Raw genomic sequence first — 27,374 nt, forward strand, 5'->3', positions numbered from 1 at the left:
GACATAGAAAGAAGCATCTCAACACACTGTCATTCAATTACGTGTGAGAGCTCAAAACCTCCTGTGTGTAGAGCTTGCAGGCAAAAATTGCTTAAAAGCGAAATAATGTAATTATGTAATAAAATTTTCGTCTTCGGTTGTTGGTGTGTTTCAATGCAAAAAGAAAGAAGGGCAGGAGGAAAAAGGTGCTGCTGGAAAAGTTGTCTGATGTACAAATAGAAATGGAAAGGGCGACACTAAACCTTGCAAAATATCTTTTTCATCTCTCGAAAAAAAAAGCATACAAAGATGTAGTTTAATCACATTCCATCGTTTCTTTTGGTTTGGAATACAAATGTCATGTGAAACATCAAATAAAAAAAAGGTTTTGAAGCTCTTTTTTTTTATAGTGAATACCAACAATTTACTATGTATTCATTTGGGGATTTTCTTTTGTTTTTTTTTTTTAATTTTTTGCGAAGTGAAATTCCCCCAATCGTGTTGTTTGCAATTAAATTGCAAAACATGAACAAATACATCCTACTTGTCGTCGTCAGTCGTCGTCGCTTGCTGCCATACAACAACTTTTCCTATCGAATTAACTGATCTTTCAAACAGAAAAATAGCAATGCAGCTTCTGTGCACCATCATCGTAGTGCAATAGATATGGATTTGCCTCCGCGTGCATTTAAAAAAAAATTAAAATCATTGCTTTTGTTTTAGTTGCAACATGTGAACACGTTTTTTTTTTATTTCTACCACACCGCACAGCAGCTCTGCCGTGTAACATCAGATGCCACCTCCGCGATATCCACTCAATCGAGTGTATCAACTATCAACAATCTTGTTTGACACAAAAGAAATTTATACGAGTTTTTTTTTCTGTCTTTTCATATAAACATGCTCTTTCATAGCACGAATGAGGGAATTTCCCGATTTGAATTTTAGGAAAAGGGTTTTTCTGTCTAATTGCCATGGTGTGTCGTTAAGTGATTTCAACTATTGCTGTATTTAGTTAACATCTTTAATATCACTGAACCAAAAAGGTACATACAATTAATGAATTCGTACATTAATTTAATGTAAAAATTCATGGCAAATGAGCCAATGTACAAATTCATTAAATTTAAGAATCTTTTTATGAACAAATTCATAAGGGAATGAATCTTTCTTAAAAATTAAGAATGAGTTCTTAAATTTTATGAATTTGTTCATAAACGAATTCGAAAATTTTTTAACATGTTTAAGAAAAGTTTCTTAGATTTTAAGAAAAGTTTCATAGATTTTAAGAAAAGTTTCTTACATTTTAAGAAAAGTTTCTTAGATTTTAAGAAAAGTTTCTTACATTTTAAGATTATTTCTTGAATTTTATGATTTTTTTCATTAATTTCGTAAAAATTTAAATGAAATGTTGCTTAAATTTTATGAAAAAAATAATAAAAACTATGAATTTTTCTTAAAGTTGTATGATTGTTTTCATAAACTATAATACGCTTTTCATTAAAATGTATGCATTTATTTATATAAATGCATATAATACATTACCATTTCCATTCCAAGCCTTTAATTTGTTCCTAAAAAAAATTGTATCCCAAACAAACAAACAAACAGCAAAAGAAAACAACCCAAAATCTAAAACAAAAAAATGAAAATTGTTTTTAAAAATAAAAGAAATTATTAAGTTTAAAAGTTATAAAAATGTTTTATTGATCACTATAAATTTCAGTATAGGTAAAGTTAACTTTTAATTTAATTTTACTTTTTTAATGGATGCATCATCTGGAAAGATAGAAAAAGATTGTATTAGTAAAATTAATATGTACTATTTGATTTAAAAAATTAAAATAGCTAGAAGGTAAAATTATATTTTACCTTATTGTAATCGGCAGCATTAGACTATGGAGTTGAAAAAAAAAAACAATACAAAATTGAATAAGTTGGGGAAAAATAAAAATATAAAGAATTCAGGTTGATAATTTATTAAGTTAAAACAAAATTTAAATATTTAGAGAAATAAAATAAAATTCAACACTTACCTACTAAATTCAATGTTTTGCTTTAGTTTGCAATGACAATTTCAAGTGTACAGGATTAGTTTAGTTTAGGTTAGAGAATCGCCTTTAATATGGTTTTTATTTTGTGTCGATTTTTTCCCCTTTGCCGGTCCAAAGTTGAAGATTACTCATGCGCCTCCTTATTTCACAAAAATATCAAATCACGATTTTTAATTTTAAAACATGCACCTATAACAAAAAAAAATTAAAATATGTTCAATATACACCGAAAAAAAAAATTGATAATAACAGCTATCAAATTAACATTTTTCAGTGACAAAAGTCGTCCAACAATTTAAATATCAATTTTGATATTTTATCATATCATTTTGACATTTTTTAATTTCAGGTGGGATAGTGAAAATTTCACTTTGACAATTAAAATATCATTTTGACATTTTTTAAGTTTAAGTGGATAGTGAAAATTTCACTTTGACAATTAAAATATCAATGTTGACTAGATTTTACGTTTTAGTTTATTATAATGAAACCTATTTCTTTCCTTTTCATTTTTATTATTTTTATTATTTTAAGAATTTCCTTTCTTTTTTCAAAACATTACTGAAAGGGAATATTCTTTACAAAATAATGGTGATATTATTTTTTCTATTATAGGTGACATAATTGTTTTGTTATTTTCTCCCAAACTATGTGAAGTAAAATCTTAGTGCCGATCAAATTTTCTCAGTAAATCATACATTTTACTTCGAAAAAACACAAAGCGCCTTTAAATTAGTACACATTAGGTATTTTTTATTTAATATTTTTCAATAATTTGGAATAAGAAATTGATATGAAAAATTGATAATAAAATATCAAAAAAAATTTCCAAAATGTGACATTTAAATATCATCCTGATAATAAAAATGTTGTTTTAACATTTTAAATATCATAAAACACATTTTATAGAGCATTTTTGGCTGATATTTAAAAAATGTTAATTTTATATTTAAAAAATGTTAAATTGATGTTGGTTTTTTTTTTTCGGTGTATAAATGAAAGCAATTTTTAACATTCTATGTTTTTATACTTATCTGAGTATATGGGAAAGAGGCAACGGGAACCACCAATATTTTACACTGTTAAATCTACTTATACTCTTCAAATTGTCTACGTGGTTGAAATGCTTAACACTGTTTATAATAAATATTGTCTTTTATTCACAAGCTTTTATAACTTGTTTCGGCAACAACCGTCCACTTTGAATATCAGATTTTAAATTAAATCCTCATAGAAATCTTTCTGAGGCATAGATTCAGAACAACAATTATTATTTTATAGATAGACTTTGAGAAAATATACTTAAAAACTCAAAACTTAAGAATTTTTTCATAAACTATATGTATACTTTCATGATATTTAATGAATTATTTTGGAAAAATATGAATTTCGAACTTAAAAAGTATGAACAGATTCTTAAATTTTAAGAATAAGTTCTTAATACCGAATACAGGATAACGGTAAAATATTCGTTATTTTTCGATTAATGAAAAAATACATTCATTTTAAGAAAAAGTACTTAAAAACACAAAATTAATGAACTTCTTACAACTGTAATTTTGAAAATTGATTTTATCAATTTTAGAAGGGAAAAAAAGTAAATTTTAAAAATTATCTTAACTCAAAATACAACTGAATGGAAAATAATAGGGAATTTCGTTCATAAAAGTATGTCCAGATTCTAAGATTCAGTAAAATATTCTTTCGAATTGGGGCTAGAAGTTTATGAGTTTATTCATTAACCTTCGTATTTGTTCTTAAAAAAAATTTATAAAAATATTTTCCATAGGAAATTTTTTATGAAAACTTATTTTTAAATTTTATGAATTGTTCTTAAAAATATTTTTTTTTTTTAAGAATTCGTACTTAAATTAAATATTACTTAAAAATTTATGAATTTCGGTTTATGAACGAGATTCATAGTTTTTAAGAATAATAATTTTTTCAGTGTAGGACGAAGAAATAGGAAGAAAATTCTGAAATTTCCTTGTTGCTGTGCTGACACTGCAACAAAGAAGTTCTATTAATTGATCTATTCCTTCAATCTCCATTAATCTCTTTTTTTTCATTTTCGTTAATTTTGATGAAATTTTTTCTCATATATTTGAAATTAAGTAACTTCTATATTAAATATAACGCATCACAAAATATATATGAAAATATTATCGGAGCGACACGAGTACGCATTTATTGATAAGCACAATCTGAAATGTAATCTATGTTTCTACGGTTTTTTTTCTTACAAATTTATAGTATTTTCTCTTTTGGTTATGGGATGTTAATCAATTAATTGCGTTACAGAAATTGTGGATTGATAATCTTTGAACTCTATGAAACATTGATATATATAATGCATATAGGCATTCATAGGCATATGTTTGATATTTGGACCCTGATAACGTAATAAATTAAAAGTGCTTTAAAAGAGAACCTTATGCTATAAAATCTATTTTTGATTTTAACTTCTCACTATGTATTACTTTAATGAAAAATGCTCTGTGGGTATTTTGAAAAAAAAATATTTTTTTTTTTAACGAGGTCTTAAAATGTCAATATTAAAAATATTTATATATTTTGTTTTAATGTGTAAAGGTATTTGGATGGTGGTAAATTTATGGTAATTGAACTTGTATATTTCAAAGGAAAAAAGGACAATGACAACATTACATTGTTTAATCGACAGGAGCAAAATATTAGAACAGAATGACACCTACAATAATAAGATATACAATTTAAAAAATGTATTCCTGTCATGAAGTTTAAAAAATAAAGTCAATTGAGTTAAGAGTTATTCACTAATTTACTACCTTTAGAATTGTGATAATAAAAATTAAAACATTTAAGCTATTTAAAACAAAAAATTGTAGTTATTTATTTTTGAAAATTGTTTAGACTTTTATTGTGAATGGTTTTTGGTTAACTAACATATAAATGTACTTTGAACTACAAGAGCAAGTTCGTGCGACCCAGTCGTGCATTTCAGTTAATATTTCGCAAAATTATTAGCATAAAAAATCACGCACTTATTCAATTAAATATTCAATCATATATTTTTTTTTTTCTATTAGAAATCAACTAGTGAGATAATTGAATTTACAATGCAAAGTTGTAGACTAACACACGATTATTTGCTTTAAAAACCCTAGTCAATCTTAAATTATTATACATAATTTGTTTTACAAAAATTGTTAAAAAATTTTAGTTTACCTAAATACAAAAAAGTATTAAAACTATCGACATTAAAAAAATTTAAGAAAATCGGCCGGGTTCCCTAATAAGTTGCTTTAGTTTAAAATTTTAAAATCTCAGGACGGACATTTTTTTCAAATTAAAATTCATTGATAAGTTCTAATGAATATAGTGAAAAACTTTGTTAGCTTTCCGAAATTTTCAAAAAAAAAAAATTGTTTTAAATTAAAAAAACAAAATTAAAATGTAAAAAATCAAAAATGTTTGTCAAAAATTAAAAAAAGTATTCAAGCTCTATTTTACAATGTTTTAAAAAAATTTATTCATGATTTCAAAATGTTAAAGAGTCAGTAGCAGTTTATTGGAATTTTACGAAAGGTCTTTAAATTGTGTGTGAATTATGACAGTAGTTTAATTTTCAAATTAAGACCACAGAACTAGAAAAAAAGAGGTTGTCTGTAAAGCCGGTTTACGGATGATGATTTTACGTGATAACGTCGTCAGAAAAAAGGTTGTGTGCTTTGTTTAAAATGAGTCAATTGAAGCGTTTACTTTTTTCAAACAATCATAATTTACAAGAAAAAGCTAAAAAAAATACCTTTTTTAATTTCTCATTATATTAATTTTTTTTTATTTTAAAATCTTACTAACAAAATTATGCAATTAAAGCCAAGTATTTTTTGTTAAGAATAAAACCTTTTTTTAAATTTTTACAATGAGCAAAAAGTATTAAAATAATTTATTAAAAACAATCATTTCTAATGAAAAAAGTGAAATATCATTTCCATCACCCAAAAATTCATTTTTTTGATAAAAAAAACCTATAATAAATTTTATACCACCTGAAAGCTTATTGCTTCAGCTCAAAGTATATATATCGATCATGTCTTTTAAGTATCTACAAAAAGAGGTAGAATTTTTTGAACTCGATCAATTTTCATCAAAAAAAGCAAAAAAAAAAACATATAATTTTATGTTCTCACGTTATGGAATCAATTTTTTTGTTTGACATCCTATAAAAAATATATACCATGTGAAAGCTTATTATTTCACCTTTCATATGACGTATCTATCTCATTTCAAAGATACCTACAAGAGAAGTTAGAATTTTTTAAAGTCAACCATGTCGAATTTCCAGACTGAGATTACGGTACTTCCCACACTAGTGGCTGTTCGGGGGGCAACTACAGATATCCACTGGTGTTTTGAGGTTTTTCGCAAGTTTCTTAATTTAACATTGTGTAGCTTGTAGTTAGTCTACCGTTATGTGTGTGATATAAAAGGTAATTGTATCAGGATCATAAAAGTTTAATAAAATTTCTATCTGCTCTTGGTCAAAAGTTATAACCTGTTGAATTCTAAAATTTTATTTTACCGTTATCTCAAAATTGTGTTAACAAAAATGATTGAAACACATACACATATAGTCATAGTCATGGTCTATCATTACTCCAAATCTTTATTCCTGTATCTATTAAAGAAAAAAAGATAAAAATAAAAATTACCCAAAAATACCCCTAAAAAACAAGGTGTTTTTCAAAACGCAAGGTGTTGGAAAAAAATCCGTATCAGACGCCTAGTTTTTTTCCCTCATCTTTAACCTGGCATCTTTAGAATTGTCAAAAAAAAATTTCCTTTACCCAAAATCATCATTTTGTCATAGCCCCAAAACGTGTACAACGTTCAAACAAAACGTTATAGCTTAGTTTCAAAATTTTTTAGGAGTTTTTCTTAAATGCAGGTATTCCTAAATTAATCTCATCTATCTATAGCAAAAAAAATCAACTCTCTACGACTTCGCGTTTAGATTTTAGCCCAAATTTCATCTTTCCGTTTTACCCCTGTTTACCCTATTAAATGACGGAATTTTTAAAAATCCTTCATTTGGATTAAGCTTTAGGTCATTATCTTTCAAATAAGCTACAGAAGATTTTTGTATTTCTAATAGTGCGAAAGTGCGAGAGTGTAACGTTAGAAAATGGCGTCACTTTTTTGTGGTGGCTGCCATGGTTCATCGATTTATAAAACGTTATGACGTCAAATATAAAAATTGTTTAAAATGATCTTAACATTGATAAAAAGGTATATAATTGCAATAAATGTTCAGATTAAATTTTAAAACCTTCGAATACCGTGGCTCCTCATACCAAATAAATGATGAAGCGATGTATACTTAAGTCGAAAACCTGATATTCAAAATAATTGAAATTTCGGGTAGCAAGCTTTTGATCGGCGTTTTGGTCTAATTTCAAAATCCTTTTGCAAAACATTTAAAATAGTTTAGTCTGTCACTTAGTAATAATATGTTCATACTTACATAACGATTTCTGGAACAGTAATCTTTTTAAAGCAAAACACATCTCTTTTCGATAGAAAAATTGACTAAGTTCTACGAAAATTGCTTATTTCATTATTTAATCTACCCGCATGTGTGCGATGCAAAGTCAAAATTGTTAATTTGACCTGATTTTCGTATCTATGGCAATATTTCTTTTTAATTCGATTCACAAACTCTTTGCAAATACATTAAAATCATCAAAAATATCATTTACCAAAGCTATCTTTAAGAATTTTATGATCCTTTTAAATTCCAAAAACCCATATGATTACATTGCCATAAAATGATAAGGCAAGTTGTGTGTTGTTGTATGCTAGATTTCCGATTCGTGCTAATTTGGTTCACGTAAATAAAATCACTCGCAATACGTTTTAACCGCATTTTGCAAAAACTTCCTGAGATGCCAGAATCTCTCTGTGCATTTTTCTGACATCACACGAGCCAAAGCCATACGACAATAAGGAATTCCAAACAGAGATTCCTCCAATAATTGTGTGGGTAGAGTCGACTCGACTCGACTATATAGTTTTTTGTGTTTGTTTGCCCAGTTGCACTTGCAACGATGGCAATCTATCTGCGGAACCGAATTAAACTCGCAAATTAGTCGGTCAATTTGTGCAACAACCGCATGCACCGACCGACCGGACCGGGGCGACTTTGTCGATGAGCTCATCCCGTCGTCGTCGTCGGTCGTCTGTTCGTGCGTCGCATTGCATTGCTGTGTCGTCTCTATGGTCATTCCCTGGAATTAGATTTATTTTATTTGCATCAGCTGCAATCAGCGATTACACTAAATGTGGCTGGGCAATTATTGTCGAGTGTTTTTATACTAAGGAATGCAATGTTTCCATGGACAAGAGTGCGAGTGTAATGTGTGTTCTGGAACTTGCAAACATTTGCACCATTTAATGAGACTTTTCTCTATACGATTTGCAAGGTGTTTTAGCGGGAACTTGTGAGCTTGCGCATCAAATTCGCATGAGAAGTCGCATTTGAGGCGGTTTCCGGAAAATGATGCATGTCACCGTTTAATTTACCGACCTACACATCAATTCACACTTTATCAAAAAAAAAAAAAACTAGGTACATTATTAAAAGCCTGTTGCTTCAACATGTTGCATTCTAAAAAACCATACTCGCTAGCTTTGATTCCCATTCAGCATTCACTCTGTGTGATGAATCATTTAAATGGCATTTCGTTCGGTTTTTGCATTGCGGAGTTTTCTGGAGTGGCTGTGTGTTGCAGTGCATTCCCTGCGGCAGCAGGAGGAGTGGCACTTTGCGGCTGGCAGATGTTAATGTGATGGAATTTTTAGCGCACTTTGCTTCAAATTAACTTTTGCCGGCGGCGGCAGCGGCCGATGCGGCGTGCGCGCAGAGCGGTGGTGCATCAAATGTAAATGGCAAACGCGCGAATGTTATATGGGGTGGTGGTAGGTAAGGAATATTATTACTTTTTTTATCGCTTTTTAGAAAGAACAACAAAAAAAAAAATGAAAATAAACAGAAAACCGAGGCCATAGCAATTAGGTTTGGTATGCAATTTTATTGTATCAAATGATTTAGAATGACAGCAGGAATTACTTGGCGGTATATTTTTTTAAAATGGTTTTGCATTCATTTAGCATATTATTAGTTTTGGTAGATACGAAAAGCCATCTGTTTTATACGTTTTGGAGCTAAGTCCCTTTTTTTTTAGGATGATGCTCTTTGAGAACGTAAAATTTAAAAAAATTAAATTTGTCAAGGTTCTGATTTTTTTTTTACAAACAAATTTAAAAAAAATTAGAACAAATATAGATGTTGTATGCGAATCTAAGGAAAGCCAGTAAGACAATTATTAAAAACGAAATTGAGTTTAAAAATTCGTTTAAATCGCCTCCGTTAATAAAATTGTGTCATTTTGAAAATGAAATAACAAAAAAAAAAAAAAATGCACGACTGGGTGGCACGAACTTGCTCTTAGAGTTAAAGTTGCTTAAATTTTTAAGACTTTTTATATAGAAATTTGGAAAAAAAAAATAAAATTCGTTTAAAAAAAAAAAATAAAATAAAATCTGAAATTAAATTGCCCTCCAAAACAAGTATGCAGTTTTGATTGATATATTAAGATGCATTTTTAGAAAAAAAAAATTTCAAAATCGTTAGAGTCGTTTTTTAAAAAAAACTAATTTTTTATAAATAATTTTTTGGAAAAAAAGGTTAAAAATAAAATTGGTATGCCATTTTGTAGAAATCACTAATCAGCATCTTGAAACAAAATTTCAAAAACATTCAATTTCCCGTTTTCGAAAATTTGATTTTTCAAAAAAAAATTTTTAAATTTTTTTTAAATCTAAAAATTATTTTTTTTCAAAATTTTAGCTTTATCTTATATTTAAATTATATAAATGCTTCTTCACAAAAAATTTCGTTGAAATCGAATAAGCAGTTTCGGAGATAATCGGATTTGAAAAAAAAAAAAACGGTTCTATGGCAGGTACCGTTAATAAGGATTTTCAAAAAAAAAATTTTTCATTGAAAGATAGACCTTAGCTTAAAACTATTATTTGAATTTTTTAAACAAAATCGTTAGAGCCGTTTTCGAGATATTTCAATTTTACTTAAATCGGTATATGACAAGTACCGTTAGTTTTAGTCCAAAAAAATTAACTCCAAAAACTCCTCTAGAGAGTCTCCAAATAACGCTACATACCAAGTTTGAAGTCAATCGGTATATCCGTTTAGGCTGTAGGTAGGTCCTTATACAGACAGACGGACTTCCGGGACCCACTTTTTGTGCATTATCTACCATCGTAATGTCATGGAAAAACGATATCTCAACTTTTTTTTTTGTACGAATGCATAACTTGATAATAGTACCTATATCGCGAGTAAAAAACACTGAATTTTAATACAAATTTCTAACATTTGTTAATGGTATAATGAATAATTCAAACAGTTTTATGGGTGATGATTTTCTTTTTTTAAACAGAATTCAGCAAAAAAAAAACACTTCCCTTCTCGAGTTTTATTAAGGGCTTTAAATTATTTTTAAATACATTTTCATTTTTAAAGTAAAATCACAAATCATGTGGAAATGTTTTCAATAAAACACTATACATACTTTATTGTTTATTTATACCTACATAAAAAAAAAGGTTACACATACACCACAGTGTACCACTATTTTTTTTTTTTATTTTTAAATGATAAACAAAAACCTTGAAATTAGTGTATAAATCATTAATACAAGTAAAAAAATATTTTAAATTTATGATATTGGGATAATTTATATTTAAAAATATTTAAGGCTTATGATGGTAAGGTACTTTCATTCTTGTCTTTAAACTTTTGGTACTTTCTCTCCAAAACTAGTCGATAATTTTATGGACTTACGAATGAGTTTTTTGTTTTTCAGTCAACCACAGCAAAGATTTTCCTGATCTAAGGGCCAATTTTTCAATAGTCAGTTAAACAGTCAGTTAGTACTTATTCCTAAGGATAGAGAGAAAATCAATTTTTCAACAAGCAGATATAGCTTATTCCTAAGAATAAAACTATCTGCTTCTTTCAGAGACGAATAAAAATTATTCTAACGAATAATCTCAACAAAAATATTGTGTCAGTTGTCAAAGCTGTTTTGAAAGAATTTTGAAAAAAATACAGTGGAAGACAAGAAAACAAAAACAATCATGAATAAAAATGACGTTTAATTTTAAATATTTTTTAATTTGACAATTTTTTTTTGTTATTTTGTAGAATAAATTATTCTTGATTGAAAAATTCAATGTTTTTATCTGATTGTTTATGAGCCTAATAACTTTATTCGTCGAACAGTTAACTGACTGTTTATTAGAAGATTGAAAAATTGGCTCTAAATATAATTGTGACTCTCAAGTAATTGAGTTAAACGCAATTATAAGACTTTTTGCGATGCGTTAGTTAGTAGGGAATTTAAAATATTTAATGCATCGGCCGGGAATCGAACCCGGGCCGCCCGCGTGGCAGGCGAGCATTCTACCACTGAACCACCGATGCTTCTTTTGAATTATTTATTTCCAAAAAATGCTAATTTCTAATAATTTTGGATTTGAAATTGTGAAGAACAAACATAATTATTTTTATCTTGTGTTGTTTGTGTTTTGAAATCAAATATAGACTCACAAATATAAATTTCAATTCTTATTCAACTCTATTTAGAATGTTTAATCATCACGTCTTGGGATGAATTACTAATATCCCCAAAAAGAAAGATTTATATACATATATTAAATCCTTGCTTTAGTGTCAAATTAGTTCTGGATCTAAACATTTACCAAAACATTGCTGAGATATTTAGAATACATGTTTATTTGCCTTTTTATTCAATCCATTTTTACATACAAAATGACACAAGCCTGATACAATTTTATTTTTTTTTTATATCTTCAAACTTTTTTATCATTTGTTGAGATGAAATCAACTTCAAAGATGAAATTGTTATCTATACAAATACCAAAATCAAGCAAATTTTTCAGATGCATATATTTTTCAAGAAGCATCGGTGGTTCAGTGGTAGAATGCTCGCCTGCCACGCGGGCGGCCCGGGTTCGATTCCCGGCCGATGCATTAAATATTTTGTCAAATAAAACCTTTTAATAGTTATAAATTAGTCAAAAGATTCATGTGGTAGCGCAAATAAATGAGGACAAGAACAATTTGCGTACACTATGGCGTATACGTAACTTTTTTCAACAAATAAATCTATAGCAGGAATCATTATTTTAATGACACAGGATGGAGCTAATAAAAGACCTCATCCCAGTATCAAAAATTGTTAAAAGAGTTCTTCAATTTCTTAAAAACAAGTTCAATTTTAATCAAATTAAACGATAATTTTAAAGCAATTAAAATCTACCCCTAAAAGAATTTCTCAATTAACATTTATTCTCCTTTTTTTCTTGCCCCCAAAAAAAAAAACTTTCTTGCATATCAATAACTAAGATCAAGGTTAACGAGAAAAAGTTTCACAAATTCATATTTTATACAAAAGAAGAAATTTATGGCATCTTTTGCCAAACGCGACCAACAACGCCGGCAATTATAAATTCAGTTCCAAAAACGTTTTATTACCATATTAAGAGCAAATTATACGAAGCTTATAAACAATTATGTCTTTTTTTTTTTTTTATAATCCAAAGTGAATAATTCCCACGTAGCAAATTATCCACTTAAAAATCAATTGAATCAAAGTTTCTTTCATTAAATTGAAATAAATACAAAAAAAAAAAGTTCCTAATTATTTTTTCCAAAAAAAGTATCAAGCAATAAAAAACCTATTAAAGATTTTTTTTTTATTAATTTCTGTTTAAAAAAAAAGCGTTTAATTAAAATGGTATCCATCAAATCTGTGTGCTCCTTTGTCGCTATTCCATATAAAGAACTACAAACATGGTTTAAGTGTAATGCAATGGACTATGCATTAACTAAACACTATATCTTTCTAATAATACTTATGAATTCCGATTGGAGTCCGTTCGTTGTCGGCAGCGGCTTTTAAACTTAAAAAGATCTAAAAAAAAAAACTATTTGCTAGATATGTCTTTATAGCTTTTCGTATATAATTAATTTAAAACAAAGTTGAGAAACGAGATTTGCACTTTCCTCTTGTTGGGGTGCCATTTTAGCCAATTTAGTTTGGGGGCCAGGCCAGCCGATATATTTACTAAAATTGCAACTACTGCACCCAAACGGTCAATTCACTGCCCCAAATGCATAATTCAATAATAGTTTACTGTTGCATTCGCAGAGTGGAGTGGTGGAAGGCGAGGCGGACAGCCAGCGGCAGCAAAAAAGCATTGCGTTCTACCGCAATTGCAGTGGCAAACTTGCGCAAAACGCACTTCAATTTTTATTATGCCTCTTTAAGTTTACAAATGGAAATTTGATTTATATAAAAATATAAAAGAATTTATTCGGGGCGTTTGGGTTTGGAGTGTTGGCGAGTGGCAATTAATTTGCACGCATGTTTATCATTTCAACAACAAAAAATAAATAAATGCCACAAACTTGGTCGCAAGAACTTGCTGAAAGTGTTTTCGAAAATAGCTTTATTACTTTAAGAAAGAAAAAGTTAAAAAAAAAATAAAGCAGCATTATGCTCCTTGAAATAAAGGACATTAAATCCCAAAATGATTTAAATTTTGAACAAAAAAAAAAAGAATACATTTTTTGTTTTTAATATTTTTTTTTTTTTTTTTCAAAACAACTACCAACCCCATAGATCAATTAATTCAAAATGAAATAACTGTTCGAACAGAAAAACAAACTATTTAGTACACATCGCAAATCAAAGGCATATGCACAATTGCACATAATATTTACTTCAAAATCTTAAAATTGAACATTTTTACTACTTCAGCTAATGTGCTTGTATTTTATAATATTTTTTTTTCTATTTTTTTTTTCTTTTAAGAGTAATCTGGTTTTTGTTATAAAGTTGCTACAACAACAATACACAGAAATTATATTTTGATACTTTGTTGTGATTTATAAGAAACTAGTTAATGGATTCGTAGAAGAAAAAATGTAAATAATTGATGCCGGTTTATTGAATTACTTACATGGTACAAATATTTAGTAAAATAGCTATAAAAAATTTTTTTAATAATAATTTGATTTAGTTTATTATTTATTATTATCACAATTTAATTTATTTTTTTATAAAATATTTGAGATGACGTATCATAAGAGCTCCCGCACACTTCAGAATTCCTATCGGCCGATAGTTAAGTCGACTTATTTGGGTAAAAAAGCGATGAAGGCACTTTTTTCGTTTTCCATCTTTAGCTCAAAAAAGTTGCTCCAAGCACGCAGCATAACTCAAGCAATTACCAACTTATAATGTTTATTATATAAATATATATAATGTTTTATTTTGATACAAAAAATAACAAACATTTTAGATAACTAAAAAAAGTTATAAGCAATAATTGCAATAATTATGATAATATAATATAATTATTAAAGTTCTTATTTATTAGAAAAATTCGAATACTAACTTAAAATGCGGTAAACACCAAAAAATTTTTGTATTTTGAAAATTTTTATATAGGTTTGGTTTTTAAGATTTGTTTGTAGTAAGATTTACTTCAAGATGGGGTAGAAAAACTTTGGTCTTAAAGTAGTTCCAAAAAACGTATTTTCACAATCGATTTTTCTATTAATGCTATTAAGGTCAGAGAAAAATAAAATTATGTACATATATTAAGAAAAAAATGAATATAATTAAAATAGAAAAACTTACTTTTTTCAAAAAAGGATCTAATTGATGAAAATCTTTTCTTTTCTACTGTCGCAAACAAGGTCATATTCAAGGAAACCATATAATTTGACGCATTACACTGGCCGGCAAACGAAAATAGAGCTTGAAGCAAATTATATTTTTCTAAAGGATTTTTGTGTGCTGATTTCGAATCCGAAATCAAAATTTCACTGGCACGTCACGTTTTCAAAATATTCGAATATTAACAGCTCAAAAACGGGTTGGGGTCGAAATTCTGTATGTGCCAAAATTCGGAATTCAAAATTCTGTATTCCAAAATTATGTATTTTAAAACGCTGTAAATTCAAAATTCTGTAAATACAAAATTCTGGATTTCAAAATTCTGTATTCCTAAATTCTGTAAATGATAAAAGAAAAATTGTTTTGATAATGAAAAAAAGTGCGCACTTTTTTCATTATCAAAACAATTTTTCTTTTATCATTTACCGAATTTTGGAGTACAGATTTTTGGTATTTTCTTTGAAGAAAATGTTGAAGTAACATACCTCCCCAATTAATTTGCATATGACTTACAGCAATTGGATTGAATTTGGATGACATACCTTGAATAAAAAAATACTAGTGATATTTAGCCTTAGAATCTTCATACATATTTCACCATTTTGTTTTTTTGTTACTTTTTATTTGTTTTTGTCTTTTTTTGTAAGATCTGAAACGAAATTTAAATATTTATGTATTTAGAACATAATCTCTTATTCCCTAATTTTTCCTCTTCGAAAACTGTCACATGAGGTTTTATGTAGCACATAAATCCTTAACTTGCATTTTACCAAACGGCTCTTATACGCTGTTATACTTAATTTGTTAATTGAATACAAATTGTTTAACAGGAAAGACAAAAAGGTATAGGTTTTGAATATACAGAATTCCAAAAAGCAGAATAATGGATTTCCAGAATTTTGGATTTACAGAATTTTGAAATACAGAAGAATAGAAAAGCAGAATAATGTAATACAGAATTATGTTCATACAGAATTTTTTATTGAAATACAGAATTTTGGAATAACGACCCGTTCCCGTCAAAAACCCGTTTTTTTTGGTACTTTTGGCGTTGGATTTCATCACAGTTAAATTTTTTTTTTTTTTGCAAAACTATTTATGCAATCTCCAAAAGCCATATTTTTTTGTTTTAAATATGTTTAGTTTTTGTTTTTAACTATTTTTTCAAATATATATTTCATATAGAAATGTATGATATCTCAAAACCTTGATGGTTAAGGTAACCTATCTTTTTTTGAAGCAGATTTGAAGTTAATTCCAATCTTAGACTGCTAGTTTGAATTAAAAAAAAAACAAGACATTATAGGAAAATATATACACCGAAAAAAAAACCAATATCAATTTAACATTTTTTAAATATCGAATTAACATTTTTTAAATATCAGCCAAAAATGCTCTATAAAATGTGTTTTATGATATTTAAAATGTTAAAACAACATTTTTATTATCAGGATGATATTTAAAAGTCACATTTTGGAAATTTTTTTTGATATTTTATTATCATTTTTTCATATCGATTTCTCATTCCAAATTATTGAAAAACATTAAATAAAAAATTCTTAATGTCTACTAATTTTAAGGCGCTTTGTGTTTTTTCGAAGTAAAATGTATGATTTACTGAGAAAATTTGATCGGCACTAAGATTTTACTTCACATAGTTTGGGAGAAAATAACAAAACAATTATAATAGAAAAAATAATATCACCATTATTTTGTAAAGAATATTCACTTTCAGTAATGTTTTGAAAAAAGAAAGAAAATACTTAAAATAATAAAAATAATAAAAAAGAAAAGGAAAGAAATAGGTTTCATTAAAATAAACTAAAACGTAAAATCTATTTTAATTGTCAAAGTGAAATTTTCACTATCCACTTAAACTTTAAAAAATGTCAAAATGATATTTTAATTGTCAAAGTGAAATTTTCACTATCCCACCTGAAATTAAAAAATGTCAAAATGATATGATAAAATATCAAAATTGATATTTTAATTGTTGGACGACTTTTGTCACTGAAAAATGTTAATTTGATAGCTGTTATTATCAAATTTTTTTTTCGGTGTATTTTAGATCAAACGTCAAAAAAAAAAAACATTTCATTCAAAATTAGTTTTTGGGACTTTATGACCACAGCTCAAAAACTAGATTTGATGAAATAAATCTGTAAACAGTTTTGAGTTCAGCACAGCACTCAAGTTAACTTAAGTCACCTTACAGACTCCCGACTTTTTTTTTGTGTTTTGCCGACCAGTGTTATTAATGGTATCTGTCGTGTGACCGTTTTCTTTATTCTTTCTCGTAAACGACTCAACCGATTTAAATTTTTTTTTTTTTAAAAGAAGCGTTTTAGTGAAAATAAATTTTTTTTTTTTTGGATTTTTTAGGAAATTACTATTTTGAAAATAGTTCAAGAAATTTTCTTGAGATATAATTTCAATGTATCAACCTAATTTCTTCAGAACGGTTTTCCAAATGGTTCCTTTTTAAATGCATAAAAATGTTTATTCTCAAAAAAATTTTGTTTTGTATAACTAGTGCGATATTAAGTTCGATTAACAACCTTTAATATGAAAAACACAGTTAGAACGTCAAAAAAATACAAGAAATGAAGTGGCATAATTCGTTTGGAGGCAAATCGTATGTATTTCTATATTTTAATAATTCATTAATTACAGTACTTAATTAAATTTAACAATGCTTTTTTTAACAAAAATGAAATATCACTCGTTCCCAAAAGTTAATATGTGTTCACAAAAAACCTAAATACATAAAAAAATAACGAAAAGAGCTGCAATTTTTTTATGGAAATTGTCTTCAGTTTTAATAATAATCTACGTGATGAGCTGCATGGGTATGATTTTCTATCATTATACAAACCATAAATCACAAGTAAATAATACTGATTGATTAGCAAGAAGTCGTTTGAAAGGGGGTTTTATTTGTAACAGTTGTTAAATTATCAACACCGGATTTTTAATTATTTTTTTTTTTTTATTTTTATTATTTTTAATAGTAAAAAATATTCGTTCAATTTTAAAGTATGTATACCTTTTTGAAACGATGTAGTCTCAGTATATGGATTTTCCCAACAATTCTTCTACCTTTTATTAGCTTATGACGAATTTATTTTCTTCTCTCTTTTAAAATGTTTTTTTTTTTTATTTTAAATTCAAACAATACATATTTACTCAGATTTATGTTCCAAAGTTTCATTCTATTCAATTTTTTTTTAAACTTTTATTTGTTTGTTTTATTTTATATTAAAAGGTTGCGTATACACCATAGTGTACATTGCTTTTTTAAAGATTTGATTTTTATTTATTTCAAAAACAATTTTAGTAAATTAATTAGTTTTTTTTTTATTAATTTGTTACTTTTGTGATAGTTTTACTTTAGTTTTTAATTTCTTTTATTTATTAAAGGCAGAAAGGTACACTTCTTATATAAGAAGTGTACCTTTCTGTCTTTAATATTTAAACTCATACAGTTCCTGAACGTATTTTATACGTGTAATTAATTCTTTTATTTACATTTTTGATAGCATTTTCAAGCTATAATGCAGAAAAAAAAAATATTGCATCGGCCGGGAATCGAACCCGGGCCGCCCGCGTGGCAGGCGAGCATTCTACCACTGAACCACCGATGCTTCTTGAAAAACATTTTATTCCAAAAAAGTGCTAATTTTTTGCTTAGGATTCTTAATTCTTATCTATATTGGGTGCTACCTGTAAGAATCTTAAATGCTTATAATTTTAATAATAATAAATAATTTTAATAACAGTTTTGTGGTTAAAAAGACGGAAATTTTGACTTTAAAAGAAGTTAATGGTTTGCATTTATTATGGCTTCAAATGACTAGACGTTGGAGCTTATAAGAATCAACTATCAACTACCTCGCTTAAGACCCCTTCTGTGAATTTTCATAAAGTATCGGTATTTTTGTTGCCAGACTATACCTATTGTAAATTCCTCTTGTCCGGTTTCATTAATTTAGAAATGAGGTCTGCTTTCTTTCAAAAAAAGATATTCCATCTTACCTAAGAATAATTTGATGTGAATTGAATCAAGTAACTACCTGAGCTTCATTGTCTAAAATACGATTTACCCTTTTCAAATCAACCCGTTTGATTTTACCTTTAAGGCATCAAAGTTTCAATAAATTGATTTTAAAGAAATTATAACCGACGACAACACTGATAACAATCTATCTTTTATCAATTGAAACAATTTCCTCATCTTGCATTTATGAAATATAAATTAATTTCAAGTATACCTATAAAAAAAAAATAACTAGTTACTCTCAAAGAAAACCCAGCTAGACTTTAATTTATTATTTAAGTGTGGTAGATTGTATTTTATAATTTTTTTTATTATTACGTTTTTATAATTTCATCATCTAACTTGAGAGGCTTCACATCAATTATAAAAGGTATCCCTCATTCCTCTAATAAATATACGTCAAAGCAAGCAAAAAAAAGGTACCAAGTCTTGTTTCAAAACGATACAAAAAACTGGGCTCAATAAAATGCTTCAATGAAGTAACAAAAACATAAAATATCTTTTGTCTGGGTGAGAGACGAAGAAAATGTGTCACCAATGCTTTGCAATTAAATGATTATAAAAAAAATGAAAAAAAAAAAAATAAATAACTTGTTACCCTCAACATAAGACTTTTTTTAGATTGAAAATTCAATACAAAATTGTATATATTTTTCTTTTCCCATGGGACGACTTGATGGTGGCGCTGCTGTAGCTGATGGCTAGCAATCCAATGATGGTGAGTTGATTGTAATGAAATCATCTCTCACCAACAACCACATCATCCTGCCTCCTTTTTTCCCACTGCACACTTTCATTTGATGGGGCAGAAAAGAATAACATTGACTTAGTTCGTCCTGGAAAAAGTAGGTATAGTAGGTATTATAAGGTACCTGCTATGTTTGTGTATATTTCGTCCTTGACATCGGTCTTCTGGGAGCAGTGTGCGGAGTCCATGTCAATTTTGTGTGTGTGTGGTTTGAGCGCCATCAAAAGACAAGCAAACACTTTAGAAGTCCCCAATGCCGCTTGCTAGTCGGTCCTGGATGATGTTGATGATGATGATGGTCCTGCTGGAGGTCGATATACGTGTGCGCACAAATTTTGTATTTTTTTTTTTTTTATTTTGCCTGTAAAAGATGAGATGCTTCGATAGCTTTTACAAAGTTATTCAGGCTTATAAAATTTCGTAGGGAGAAAAAAAAAGAAGAAGAAGAAGAAGAGAAGTGTGACAAGGACAACAGTGACGATGACGACGGACGGTCGATCGAAGAAAGAGGTGTCGAACGAAGGGTATATAAAAAAAAGGACGAAAGGAGAAAAAGGGTTTTGATGATAGCCAAAATAAATCTCAATTTCTGGCATCCGATGTGTGAGGTTTTGTTAATACTTTTGATTGCTTTTTCACGTGTTCGATAAAATTACTTTATGCTACCACAACAATGGAATACAAATGGGTGGCAACTTTATGTGTACCTTCAAGTCTAAAGTTTGTTAGGTTAAGGATAACATTATTAAAGTATATTGGCTTTGGCAATATGGGTATAGAGTTAAGAGGTATTGTGAAAGATGCTTTTGATAAGTGGAATCAATAAATATGGCTGTCGGATTTTATTGTATTTGTAATTTAAAAAGTCTTTGACATCTTTTAGACTTTAGTCGATAAAAGGTATCAATTATTTTTGCCTGTCGGAACTAATCAGTTTGTGTTTTTTTTACATTTTTTTTGTTTCTATTCGATTATTGAATAAAAGTAAATTCCTTTACTACGTGAATGTATTTTTTTCTAGACACCCACTTTTCAGTATTTTATCGATACTTTCAAAAGGCCTACAATCCTACATAGTATACTCATGTAAAATATCCATAGTGCCCCACAAAAAAAGTAACCAATTCGTTACTCACCCATTTATTATGTCAGTTATGTGGCTGTCTTTGTGAGATTAGAATGCGTTGTGACGCATTTGTCAAACACTCATTCTTGAAAGATCATATCACCAACCAAAGGCAGACATGGCCAACCCAAAAAAGAAACAACAACAACAATTTTGTTCGATCATCAGGCAGAAAGTACTTTAACGTGTAGGTGTGCCACTCACAATCGGCTGCAAATTGGTGCAGACAAATGTGCAACTTTGACAACTGATTTTTTTACGTTTTTTTTTTACGGTCAAGTCAATGGCCAACATGGCTGCTGATTTGCATAGCGTAAGACAGTGGGAAAGTGTGATGCAGTTATTTGAACAAAATCAAACAAGCATGATGGTGTGAATTTAAACAAAAGTATAAGTGCAATACCGCTTAGAAGCTTGTGGTCCAGTTCTGGCTATAGAATCTATGAGAAAACCATAAAACCTAGTTTCGATCCATGGAAGTCGTTTTTTTTTTTTTTTTTGATAAAAATGATTATTTATTCAAAATTTTAAAAACTAGGTACGGAAAACAAGAAAAAACAGTCTTTGGTTGATTTAAATTAAAAGTTTTTCTAATAAGTCTCCAAAGTCAAAAAACACTTTTAGAGTAAGAAAAATTACTTGGACAGTTAAATGTCAGTTAAAAACGATTGAAAACTCTCCAAATATTCTAGCACAGTAAAGAATTTCGGTGGTTAAGCTGCGTAAATGTGCATCGAAAAACTAAATTTTCGTATTTCGTCGTGCTGGTTTTATATAAAAATTTTCATTTCACTTCAAGACTAGGCTTTAGTTTTAAAATTTTTATGTCATTTTGTTTAGTTCCAGCTTGTATTTGTCGAGTTGAAAAGCTATATCAGGAAAAGTTTTTTTTTTATTGAATATATATATTTTTTTAGAAGTTATTAACAGTAGGTACCTACACTGCCGGTCACTTGAATACGTCCACATTTTAGTTCATCTTATTTTTAGCCTGGCTTGGTATTTATTGCAATGGTACATCTTTTTTACATACGTAACGAGAGAACATCTTTATGCGCTTAGCTTAGGAGAAAAAAAATTGTCTTGGGACCTACCGTTCTTCTCACACGGTAGCTAGACAAAATCTATTCATAAAAACAAGTATATTTTTTGACTCATCTGAATAGACTCAAAAGCAAAAATGTTAATAAATGATGAGTTGCATGGGTCAGTTGGACTCAAAATTGTGTCTGTCAATAAATCTGATTGTCTATAACCTATAAGGACGAAAACGACTCGAAAAAAATCATTAGGCGCGGGAAAAATGGCGAAAATAAAAGAAGTCTTTGAATTAGGCCGAAATCAACGATGCATTGGGACAAAAATTAACACAAGTTAAAATTTAGTATGCAGTTATTCGCGCAATATCCAAGGGTATAGAAACAACATTTACAATCGAAGTTGCTTAGCCACAACATTGGCCGATAGATGTGCAATGATCTGAACAGCATGACTTCGCGCTAAAAATTAAGCTGAAAACCGGTATGAAATGCAGTTTAACGACGGCAAAACGGGTTGTCAGAAGTGGTAAACATTTGAGAAGAACAAATCTTCGCAAAAACTACCACTTTACAAACCACGAAAAGAAACTCGCCTCCAATAGTAAAAAAAAACTGTGTTAGAAATTGCAGATCGAAAGTTTTGTAGAAAAAAATAGCTTGGACTCAATAACACTCCCTTCACAGTTATGCAGACAACTTAAAATAATCCTTCTCTCTACGAAGGTCATACAAATAGATATTTAGACCTCAGGGTTAACTTAATTCATTTTTTTCCTTTGTAAAATCACCGGTAGGAAATTCGACTTTCACGACATGTTTTTTTTTTTTACTATTGGAGGCGAGTTTCTTTTCGTGGTTTGTAAAGTGGTAGTTTTTGCGAAGATTTGTTCTTCTCAAATGTTTACCACTTCTGACAACCCGTTTTGCCGTCGTTAAACTGCATTTCATACCGGTTTTCAGCTTAATTTTTAGCGCGAAGTCATGCTGTTCAGATCATTGCACATCTATCGGCCAATGTTGTGGCTAAGCAACTTCGATTGTAAATGTTGTTTCTATACCCTTGGATATTGCGCGAATAACTGCATACTAAATTTTAACTTGTGTTAATTTTTGTCCCAATGCATCGTTGATTTCGGCCTAATTCAAAGACTTCTTTTATTTTCGCCATTTTTCCCGCGCCTAATGATTTTTTTCGAGTCGTTTTCGTCCTTATAGGTTATAGACAATCAGATTTATTGACAGACACAATTTTGAGTCCAACTGACCCATGCAACTCATCATTTATTAACATTTTTGCTTTTGAGTCTATTCAGATGAGTCAAAAAATATACTTGTTTTTATGAATAGATTTTGTCTAGCTACCGTGTGAGAAGAACGGTAGGTCCCAAGACAATTTTTTTTCTCCTAAGCTAAGCGCATAAAGATGTTCTCTCGTTACGTATGTAAAAAAGATGTACCATTGCAATAAATACCAAGCCAGGCTAAAAATAAGATGAACTAAAATGTGGACGTATTCAGATGACCGGCAGTGTATTATAAATCCGTTTTCTTGATTTCGGAAACGGTTTAAATGATTTCAATGAAAATGCTCCCATCAAATCGTTTAAGAAATCAATGTACCAAAATAAGGAAATTATGAAAACTCATTTTAAAAAAACTAAGATTTTTATTTTTTTTTTGTGAAAAATCAATATTTTTAAAACGATCCAACGAATTTTTTATCTGTCCCGGGTTTCGCTTCTAGAAATATGGTCACCGTAGCTATAATTATCGAACAGTTTTTTTTTATCTTTTACAGTGCTTTGTTTCCAATATAAAAAGGATTATCGAAATTGGTTTACTCAGTCCAAAGTTATGAGTTAACAAACACAAAACAAAAAAAAATCGTGTATGCAATTCACACGTGGTTTAATAGCCCAGTAATTTTAGGCATTTTTTACCCCAATCTGCGGAAAAATTCCTACTGGGCTCGATTTTGGTATAGACCTTCGTTACGGCGTTGTTATGAAGATGTGAAAAATCGACATTGATATCGCGTCCGCGTTAGAAGATATAGAGGTCAAAAGGTCACGAAAATCAGTTTTTCGCATATATCTCGTGACCTGTTGCTCGGAAGTCAATAAGGGTCTATGGGAAATCTGTTTGTCATAAAATTATCTACAAATATTGCCTTATGCATTTTTCTGTAAATACCCGAATACCGAATATTCAGCCACACTCATCGGCCGAATTACGAATATATGCCAGTTGAATATTCGCCCAACGATATGTGCATTTATCTTACTCCTTTGTGACTTTTGTCAGGTTATAATCAATCTTATTCTATTTCATTGCATGTGGGCAAAAATATTAGAAGTATTTTTGATTTAATTTGCGAGTGAGAGAATATTTTCAGAAGTTAGATTTGTTTACGAAGATAGACGTAATCGTTTACTTCCACCGAATGTTGACAAATGTTGTTTTTACTAGCCACAACTTATCATTACTAAATTTGAAACGCTAAGATAAAAAGTTTTGTATAAAAAGCATTTTTTGTGGGATAAATGTATATGCCTTTTTATTGTTTTTTTTTTTTTTTTTTTTAATTTTCGGTATTCGGCCGAATAAAAATTATCCGAATAGGCCGAATACCGAATAGTTGGCGAAAATTCGCGGCATCTCAAATTTAAAGCTAAAATGCTTCGTTTAGCAATTAGTTTTTAAATTTGAGTGCTATTGCAATACATAAATAACTTAGTTAGGTACGTCAATTTCGTTGCTATCGAAAATACATCTTCTTACTTCTCTTTGTAAACCACACCTTGCAATAAATTGAAAAATCGTTTTGAAAATAATGGTTTTTAAAAAAAAAATTCAATTTTTCAAATCGAAATTTAGCTGGGTTGTTTACTCATTCATATGGTGTCCATTATTCGAAAAAACTTTTCCTGGTATAGCTTTTCAATCTGACAAATACCAGCTGGAGGCAGGTTTCTAAAATAAAAACCCGGGACAAGCTGTAGAAATACGGGACAGTCCCGGGTAAACCGAGACGGATGGTCACCGTACCAATGGGATATGTTTTTATGAGTCCAAAGCCCTGCTGTAGTACTTGAACAAATTTTGCAGTACTGATCCGTTCTTGAGTAACATTCCTGCTCTGAACAGCTTTGACAGCAATTCGTTTTGGTTGACGGTGCAAAAGATAATTTAAAATCCACAAAAAAAAGTGAACAGATTTTTATTTCTCGGAAGAAATGAGTCAGCATTCTTATGTAGCACGAAAATGGTTTCCCTTGGAGTTCACTTAGAAGCTTATTTGCATCTCACTTTTCCAATTATTTAAAAGCTTAAGTAGTATCACAGTGTTCATCTTTTAATAAAACTTGAAAAAGGTTCTTCGATGTGGCCTCTCTTATGGATTGGGAAGATAAGAGTATCTTTAGACTGATGAGAGATAGATCCTTGTTGTAGCATTTGGTTGAAAGTTTCTGTCAGATCAATTATATAAATTCTTCTGTACCATATAAAAAATAGCTTAAGAATTTCTCTACCATATCCTTAAGCCTTTCTGACTTTCTGAACTGTTTTAAAGGCACCAACTTCTTCATGAAATACTGGAATGTCCAGGAGATCATTTTGGCAACAAGATTGAGCATAATGAATCGCGCAAACATTTGTAGAAATTGGGTTCAACAGTTGCTCGAAGTGTGTTTTAAACAGTTTGAATCAAGGCCATTGAAATATTTTATGTTCCATTTAATTTCATTTTGTTCACCCGCGAAAGTAATCATTTATTTTTTCGAAATCGGTATTTCAGTTGTTATACAGTTCATATAAGTTGGAAGTATACAAATTTTTAAATGCAAACACGTTACCACCCCCCCATTTAGCTTGAATTCATAGTGAAAAGCAAGAAAATTCCGAAAATTCATCCTATACTTGACCTTTTTTTTTTCTTTTCTTAGTGCTGGAAATATTTGATTAGTGACTTGTCAAAACGGGATAAAATCACTTTTCACGTTTTTCACACTAATTATGCAATGTATGCTCACAGTGAGCCTGAACAAGTTTAAGGTTGACCTAAAATGACGACAAAAACTAATGATGAGGCTTTGTTCCTGAAGGCCTCAGCAATAATAATCCGTTTTTGCCAAAATCGGATTAGCTTCCTTTTTCGAGATACCCACCGTAAACGTGTTTTTTTCGAGAAAAATTCATATGAACGCAAGGCTCGAGTACGATAACTTAGGCGCCGAGAATTGAAAACGGTTTTTAGTAGAGGTATTTAATACAATCATTTTTTGTTATGAGAAGAACGGTCTATGTCCCCCCCTTTAGACGGGAGGGGCAATTTTCTAAAAAAATCATACAAAAAATTATTAAAAAACAATGGCCACACTTACAGTTATGAATGATACCTTTTTCAAAAGCTAGAATTGTAAACTTAATTATAGTTTTTTAATCAAGTTATTTTAATCAGTTGTTTTCGAAATAATCGATTTCAAAGTCAACAATTTTGAAAAAGAAGTTTAAAAAAATACATTGAATACTATTTTTGTGAAGACTTTGGGTTTCATTACGGGATACATTGATAAAGTAAACTACCTCATTAAATTCCTTATCAAATACTAAAAACCATATGTTTCTATGCCTTCTAATTTTTGAGAAAATTGAAAAATAGGAAATAGAAATAGGGGGACATAGACCGTTCTTCCCATAACAAAAAATGATTGTATTGAATACCTCTACTAAAAACCGTTTTCAATTCTCGGCGCCTAAGTTATCGTACTCGAGCCTTGCGTTCATATGAATTTTTCTCGAAAAAAAACACGTTTACGGTGGGTATCTCGAAAAAGGAAGCTAATCCGATTTTGGCAAAAACGGATTATTATTGCTGAGGCCTTCAGGAACAAAGCCTCATCATTAGTTTTTGTCGTCATTTTAGGTCAACCTTAAACTTGTTCAGGTTCACTGTGTGCTCTCCACCTTCCAATGCTTAATTTAAATATAGCCCAAGTTTAACGAAAACAGCAAATTGATCGGATTCTGAAAACTGGTGGAATCTGAAAATCATATGAAAAATAAAAATTTTAATTTGTTCTCGATTTTCTGAGAAATTACTGAGTTAATATCAGTAAAAAATGTTTCAAATCTGAAAATTGTTTCAAAATTGTCTTGATATATTAAATGAGAAACATTTTAGAATACTTAAGCCTAGTATGCTGCTGACAGGGGCGTACACTCCCTTGGGGCAAGCGGGGCGGTGCCCCGGGGCCCCCGACCGACCCCAGGGCCCCCACTGGAGACAATACAGAGAAGGAAACTGTTAGCATAAATTGAGTTACGAAGTAACCAGGGAGACAAATTATGTCATGCAGTGTAATGTATAATGCATTGGTAGCCACACAATATATGTATGTATATTGATTTTAAAAAAAGGTTACCCCAGGGGCCCCAAAAAAAAATAAACTGCTTTTTTAAAAGAAAAATTATAATTTTATCTTAGGGCCCCAAAAAATATTACTTGAAAAATCTTTGCCACCACAAATAATACA

The 27,374-nt window shown here is 29.3% G+C and overlaps 1 protein-coding gene and 3 non-coding genes across 5 annotated transcripts in view; 2 read left to right on the forward strand and 2 right to left on the reverse strand.

The window, feature by feature from the left end:
- LOC129905092 (fibronectin type-III domain-containing protein 3A) overlaps window positions 1–27,374 on the forward strand; it is a 400,083-nt gene that overhangs the window by 96,306 nt on the left and 276,403 nt on the right. The window lies entirely within an intron of this gene.
- On the reverse strand, window positions 11,510–11,580 carry Trnag-gcc (transfer RNA glycine (anticodon GCC)). Its single transcript has one exon. It is a non-coding gene; the product is annotated as a tRNA-Gly (tRNA).
- On the forward strand, window positions 12,080–12,150 carry Trnag-gcc (transfer RNA glycine (anticodon GCC)). Its single transcript has one exon. It is a non-coding gene; the product is annotated as a tRNA-Gly (tRNA).
- Trnag-gcc (transfer RNA glycine (anticodon GCC)) lies at window positions 18,440–18,510 on the reverse strand. Its single transcript has one exon. It is a non-coding gene; the product is annotated as a tRNA-Gly (tRNA).

Source organism: Episyrphus balteatus, chromosome 1 (genome assembly GCF_945859705.1).
Source record: "Episyrphus balteatus chromosome 1, idEpiBalt1.1, whole genome shotgun sequence".
Classification (NCBI taxonomy): Eukaryota; Metazoa; Arthropoda; class Insecta; order Diptera; family Syrphidae; genus Episyrphus; species Episyrphus balteatus.